This window comes from the organism of the source record quoted next, unplaced genomic scaffold (genome assembly GCF_019419815.1).
Source record: "Pyrus x bretschneideri cultivar Hongxiangsu unplaced genomic scaffold, Pyrus_bretschneideri_v1 Contig67, whole genome shotgun sequence".
In the NCBI taxonomy this organism is placed as follows: Eukaryota; Viridiplantae; Streptophyta; class Magnoliopsida; order Rosales; family Rosaceae; genus Pyrus; species Pyrus x bretschneideri.
The window spans coordinates 742,070-749,278 of NW_025999806.1; positions in this window are offsets into that span (position 1 = coordinate 742,070).

Genomic DNA, 7,209 nt, shown 5'->3' on the forward strand with positions numbered 1-7,209 from the left:
CAAATGCGTGGATGATGCATTCCAACGCATTGACTATGCCTTACACAAAAAATAATTCGATCCAATGACGTACAAGATTAGTTTAATAATAAACGAATAACAACTATATTAATTTTGTATAAAATACATTAATAATCAAACTAATGAAGCCATAAAATACATTAATAATCACACTAATGATGCCATTGATCACATTACCCTATCAAGTTCAAGGGAAATCCTTACCCAATGAATTTCCTACTTCAACGTTCTCACATCACATCACGTGATACTCAGAATCATTTGCTTATACCTAGCTATATCGTTATTTTGTAGGGTAGACCCTAAAATTAAGCAATACACGTATAGATCATATAGCAGTAAATATATATAATTTTGTTCAACATAATTATATACTGTCAAGGAGCTTCTAAAGAGGGGTTCCACTTTTGATAAACGAATGTGATTGCATGAAGGTAAATTCTTCAGATAATCTCAATTAATCATCTTCAACATCTATTTCTCCGTCCATATGGAGAAGAAAACTAGGTAGAGGCGGATTGTCCAGAAAATCTGGTTTATGATTATCAAGCTGCAACTATATGCATGGTTTACTAGCAACCAACTTGTCTTACTACAATTGCGTCATGAAGAATGTACTGGGTGTTTTCAGTTACTTAAGGCACTTTTCAAACGAGAGCTTCTAAAGTTTTAAGAAATTTTAGATTCAATTGTTATAAATACACTATAAACTACTCAAGTACTACAAAGCTACTACCCAAACACCAAAAAGATACTAAATAAAGGACTTTCAAACGGTACATTTTACAGTGATATTTTACCGTTCTCTCACGTGTATTGCAATAGTCATTTTTGAATTCTTTATAAATAAAAAATTAAAACATTTCTATAAAATATAGTCTAAATTCTATAGAATTTTAAAGTTTCCCATGCAAATATAACATTAACAATATCACTGAGTACAACAATCTAGTGGTATTTCTCTTCACTTGTAAGTGAGAGATCTTTGGTCTTATTCTCGCCACAAGCAAATCTGAACCACATTGTTACTAGCCTATAGTGAGGTTAAGTCTACCATGTCCCCCTTAATATAGCCTTAATAATTTATGTCGGCTGAAAAAAAAAAAGAATGTATATATTCTTTTCAAGCATATAATTAATTAAGGACTCCCTTTAGCTAATAATAATAACCACAACCGAAGGCAGAATTCCGATTCCGTGGTTTATCCTAGTATATGTTCACAAGTCAATTGCGAATCGATCCATCCAGTTGGAGTGCGCTAAATGTACGTATGGTTAATCAATTGTAATTTTTTAGTTTATCAATTAAACAATGGTTATTCGAATTAATATTCTATCTTTTTTTTAGTGTGGAATTGCATGGTTTATAAGAATTGTTAGCTTTTGATCCATTTTGTATTAACTCGTACCATACCTGGCGCAATTAAATAACCCGTTGACTTAACAGCTTAGTGTAATCTTAATTAGCTTTTTATCCTTTTACCCTTCAGTTTAGAAAACAAAGTTGTTCTTTGTTCAATGGGCTTATAGTTATATAAAGAATTACGATAAACAATCAAAAGAAATTGATACGACTTAAGTTGTTGATTGACAATGCCTAGAGTGGATTAGAATTGATGAACCCTAAACTAAACTGGTTCGGCTGCATTAGTACATCGCTTCTTTTGCATTACCTTTTAATTGTAGACCTACGATATTCTATAACAATAAAATCCTCCAATTTAATGGCATGTTTACCTGGATGAAATAAAAAGTATAATACTTGCATTCTTTCCATGGGGAATACGTGCATCCCATGTTTTGCAAATAACATATCTTTACCGTATAAACTTCATAATAGAAACTGTTTAGCTTTTTAAATATCTTTAAAAAATCACTCGTACAAAAAAAAAAAAAAATAAATAAAAAATCTAATTGAAGATTGTTTAATCATTCAAATGTATCAAATAAATGACCGGTTTATCATGAATGTTACTTGGTACTTACATCATCGATTTGTTTCATACATTGGAATGACTAAAAGATCTCCGATTCGAATGATTTTTGTAGAGATAATCTTCAAATGAATATTAAGAAGTTGAATAGTTCTAATTATGAAATTTAAACATTAAATATACATTATTTGAAAAAAGTGAAATATGTGCATTTCTCCATGAGTGAGCGCAAGAATTTATCCAAAGAAACATTAAAATCTTTCCAATTTTTTATTTCACTGCATTTACTTAACAAAAATATAATAATCATTTCAATTTCTAACTTTCTCTATGGTTACATAACACATAAAATCATAGTCGAAACTGTTCTACATGCATGGTATCAGAGTTGTCTTTTAACAAACTACTCCAAAATTTTCTAGTCGCAAGCATGAGCCCCCTTGTCCTAATTTTCTTGCCGGTTGAGTCTTAATTAGAACATTTGATTGAGTCTTAATATTACATATTCCCAAAAATTAAAATAATCATCCTCGACGAGTTTTCATATTTTGAAACCGTTGAATGATAGCCTCATCCTCTATACTATTAAAAATATCCTTCTCAATATAAGCAACCAAACAATCGTTCATCCACAAATAACCCATTTGATTGCGTAAGGTGTTCTTCACAATGTTCGAGCAGAAAAGGCTCGCTCCACACTTGCGGTTGCAACCGGTAAGATGAGTGCTAGTATCAAAAGCAAGTACACTAACAGGTAAGTCTGATCTTTCTTGGTTCCAACCATCTTTTTTGTAAGATCACTAATTTCTTTCAAATCTGCAAACTTACTATTAGAGGTCATGTCCCAGATATAATTCATAGCTGTTCTTTGAGTAACTCAAGAACATGCTCTGAAAAATCACTTGGATAAAATTGGGCAAGACGCATCAATTTTTCTTTGTCAAAGGCAAAAAAAGAATTACTTGGATTTAAACATGCCACACAAAGAAGTAGTTTAGTATTCTTCTCAGTAAATCAATCATTTAACTCAGTGAGTTGCTTATCTATGACATAGGTGAATAAGTCAACTCGATAATGGTGCAAGTCTATGATGGGATGAGCTTTTTGGTTTGGCCGCTCTCCACTCGTAAAAATATCATCCATGCTAGGAATTTTAATACGATTCTTGTCACAAAAGGATGAAACTTCCTCAAATAAGGATTCCCAACCACTTTCTCGCATCCTTTGAATCCTTTGCATCTATTGACCAAGTTCATTGTATTCACAATATCTTGATCCTTTTTTTGCAATGTCTGTGATAAATCATTTTTGATTCCCAAAACCTTTTTCATCAAGTGTAGACCAAAAATAAAGTTGAAATATTGAATAAAAGCCAATAGAACCTTCGCTTCAAATTTTTGTTTAGAACTTGTGCCATCTTTTCTTACAATCTCAAGCACTTCTATCGTTGATGAGAATATGTGAGCCAAGTTGATTAAACAATTATAGTGAGAGCTCCATCGCGTATCACTAACCCACTTAAGAGTAGTTTCTTGATTTAAACCTTGGCCACTTGAAAGCTCATTATTATCTAATGCTTCCAAAACTATATGAGCATGTTTCTCTCTAAGAATATCAAGAAGCTTAGAAGATGCCAAAACAACATTCACCACAGAAGAAACTATAGTAAAGAGATCTCCAATTTCTGAATTTCTTTTGCCACTGCTACTAGAGCTAATTGAAGTTGATGAGCAAATCAATGAACATAAAAGGCAAACTCTTTCTCATTTAAAATTAGTGCTTTATGGCCATTGAGCTCACCTTGCATATTACTTGCCCCATCATAGCCTTGACCACGCAATTTAGATATGCTTAATCCATGTATCATCAATTGCTAAATTGAGTGAGGAAATTTTAGTATCTACAGCATGCTCAATACCTACAAAGCGCTTTATCACATGACCATTATCCACATAGCGCAATACAATGGCCATTTGCTCCTTTGAAGACTTGTCTCGTGATTCATCAACAAGAATGGAAAATAAAGAATCACCAATCTCACTAGTGATTGCACTGATGATTTCATATAAAATAGCACTTGAGATGTCCTTCTGAATATCAAGTGATGCCAATTTCAAATTTTCAGGAGCATTTTCTAGCGTGGCAGCCTTTATACCCTCATTATAGTGACGTAGCCATCGTAGCATTTCAAGAAAGTTTCCTTGGTTGAGTGAATTTTCAAATTCATCATGCCCACGAAATGGAACACCTTGTTGTAAAAGAATCCTACTAACACCAACTGATACACCTAATCGAGTTTGATAATAATTCAATATTGGACAGTTTGTTTTGAGATAACTGTTTTAATATGTTGCTTTTGGTTTAATAAGGCTTCACAGTTTCTCTAAGCATTATTATGAGAACTATTAGGTCCTCCAACATGAATTTCTAGTTTCTTAATGCACTTCCAGTTCCTAAATCTGACTCCAACAAAAGTATCCCCACCAAATTGATCTTCAATATCGGGTTTGAAGAAATAACAACATAAACAATAGGCAACATCATGTGATGTGTTGTACTCCAACCAATTAGGAAACTAAGTAAACCAAGCATGGTTGAACCTTCAAGGCTTTGTCCCAAAATTTGTGTAGGGAAATGTATGGGTTTGTGGTTGACAAGGTTTATTTTGGAGATAGGCTCTTCAAACGTGGTCTTGGACTTTAAGATGAAAACTCAAAATCGGTCTACGAAATCCAAGATCATATTGGAGAGTTTCCAAGTTAATTTCCATAGAATCCACACAAGTTTGTTTTGAACTACTTTCATTGTTCTTTGGACTCCTTGGAGACGATGGCTCTAATATCTCAGGTTGTGTTTTTCTATTGAAATATTTTTCCATAACTGAAAAGTCAAAAACATACGTAGATTGACTAACTTTAAATTAAAAGAAGTATGAACATATATGCTAATTTTAAAACTAAAACAAATTAGGCAATAGTTAAAAGAAATTGCAAGACATCAATTTAATCATAATTTATAAACAAAAAATTGCAAGAGGAATTAAGAGTAAAATGCATACTTTGGGTTGTTGGCCAATTAACTAAACTTTAATATCTTTTCTTTGATGGAATAATGGAATTCTTTAATCTGCCAAAAAAAATATTATTTGTTAAATTAATATACAATTCTAGATGACAACATATATGAATTAGCAAATTGCAAAAAAATTGAACATGACAACTTTGAAGATTCGAAGTTCATACCCTTAAAGGATCATGGAAATTGAGACTAACTAAAAGGCATCAAATATGCAGTACCAACTCTCTAACCCAAATCAGAAGTTGCATACCCTATAGGAAATTTGGAGAATACCCGAATATGAAAAGAAAAACTAATGAAAAGAGCTTGAAAACTTTGAGTTTTACCGATAAGGACAAAATAAAAGGTAAAGTGAATAGTATCAAGATTGACTTTTTAGTGTAAAAATGGTTTTTCGTTAAAGTGAACAATACCAGGTGTCACATCCCAACCTGGGGGGGACCACTTCCCGGGCCCGCTCCACCACCGTAGCATAATATTGTCCGCTTTGGGCCCCGACCACGCCTTCACGGTTTTGTTTCTGGTTACTCACACGAGAACTTCCTAATGGGTGACCCATCCTAGGAGTGCTCTTGCGCGCTACTCGCTTAACTTTGGAGTTCCAACGAAACCCGAAGCCAGTGAGCTCCCAAAAGGCCTCGTGCTAAGTAGGGATGGGAATATACATATAAGGATCACTCCCTGGGCGATGTGGGATGTCACACCAGGTGCTTATCGTTAAAGTTCCCAATATGAAAAAGATAAAATAGGATGATAAACTACTAATTTTTTGTATACGAAAAGTTTAGCAACAAATACATAAACGCATTATAACCGTTAAAAATATTATAAATTTTACATATATTAAATTAAATGGGTAAATGGATACCCGTTATAACCTTAGGCAATACCCATAATCGATGGATACTCGTTATAACCGTGGGTAATACCCATAACTGCCCATTTTAAATTTACGGATTAATGGTTATACCCATAACCGTTTGTTCGTCTAAACGGTTACTCGTAACCATAACCATGAACTTAAATGGGTAGGTAACCACGGTTACCCAAACCCATGAGTATTTTGCCCATCCCTAGTTAGAATAGGTAGGCTTTAGGGTTAGATTAGATTGCATAAAGTCTCTTAAAATATTTAAAGGGGCTGGATACTTGTCTTGAAAATTGGAATGAGTTAAGCCAAATAGTAGATGGACAAGTGATAAAAATAATTAAAAAAAATCATTAGTACTTATTTTATTTTATTTTATTTTTTCACAAAAGAAATTCTTAGGGACAAACTTCTGATATATGTATGAGCTAGCTCAACACGTTGAGCAATATGATTATTTGCTCAAAGAAGAAAAATCTTGAAAACTTTAACCCGTGGGACAATTTATAAGAATCCAATGTTGAGTTGCGCATCATTTGGAAGCGACAAGTCCCAATATGTCAGTGTGGACGCAGCCGAGATAGTGATTGACAAACCTTATGTATGCAAGGAACTAGCTCATGCTAATTCCAAGGAAGTCAAAATGGGCTCGGCCTCCATTGAAGCGGTTGTCAAGACAACAAAGGTATACACCTTTGACATCACCAAGGCTGATGCCATCTTCAACCAATTACTACTTGCAAAGATTATTAAGATTTGACCAAGGCATGACATTCCAAAGGCTAAAGACTTAAAAGGGAAAACATATTGCAAGTATCACAACTTAAATAAGCACACGATGAATAACTGTGTCGTGTTTCATGATGCCATCCAAAGCTAGATCGACAATGGCAAACTGAAATTCCCGAAGAAGACACAGATGTTGGTTGATGCCAATCATTTTCCTTTGGCATTGGTAAACATGGTAGATGCCCATTTGACAAGAGATAAGAAAAAAAAAAAAAAAAAAAAAAGGAAAGATGAATTCATCCTAATGTACCATGTCCCTTAATAGAATTCTTAGTCACGCTTGAAGATTGATTTCTCATCCCAAAATCAACCGCCTAGTTTCTTTTCAAATCCAGGATCTGAAAGCCCAATGATCATGTGCAGTGGATTCCAATTAGAAGTCATTAAAGCTGAGTCAAAATCGTAGAAATCTTCAACTGGACTAACAAAAGGTTTTCGACAAACTCGGCCCTCAAACATAGGATTACAAACCTTCTTCGGCTAGACGACTGACTTGATTTCGATGGGCCATTTTATGAT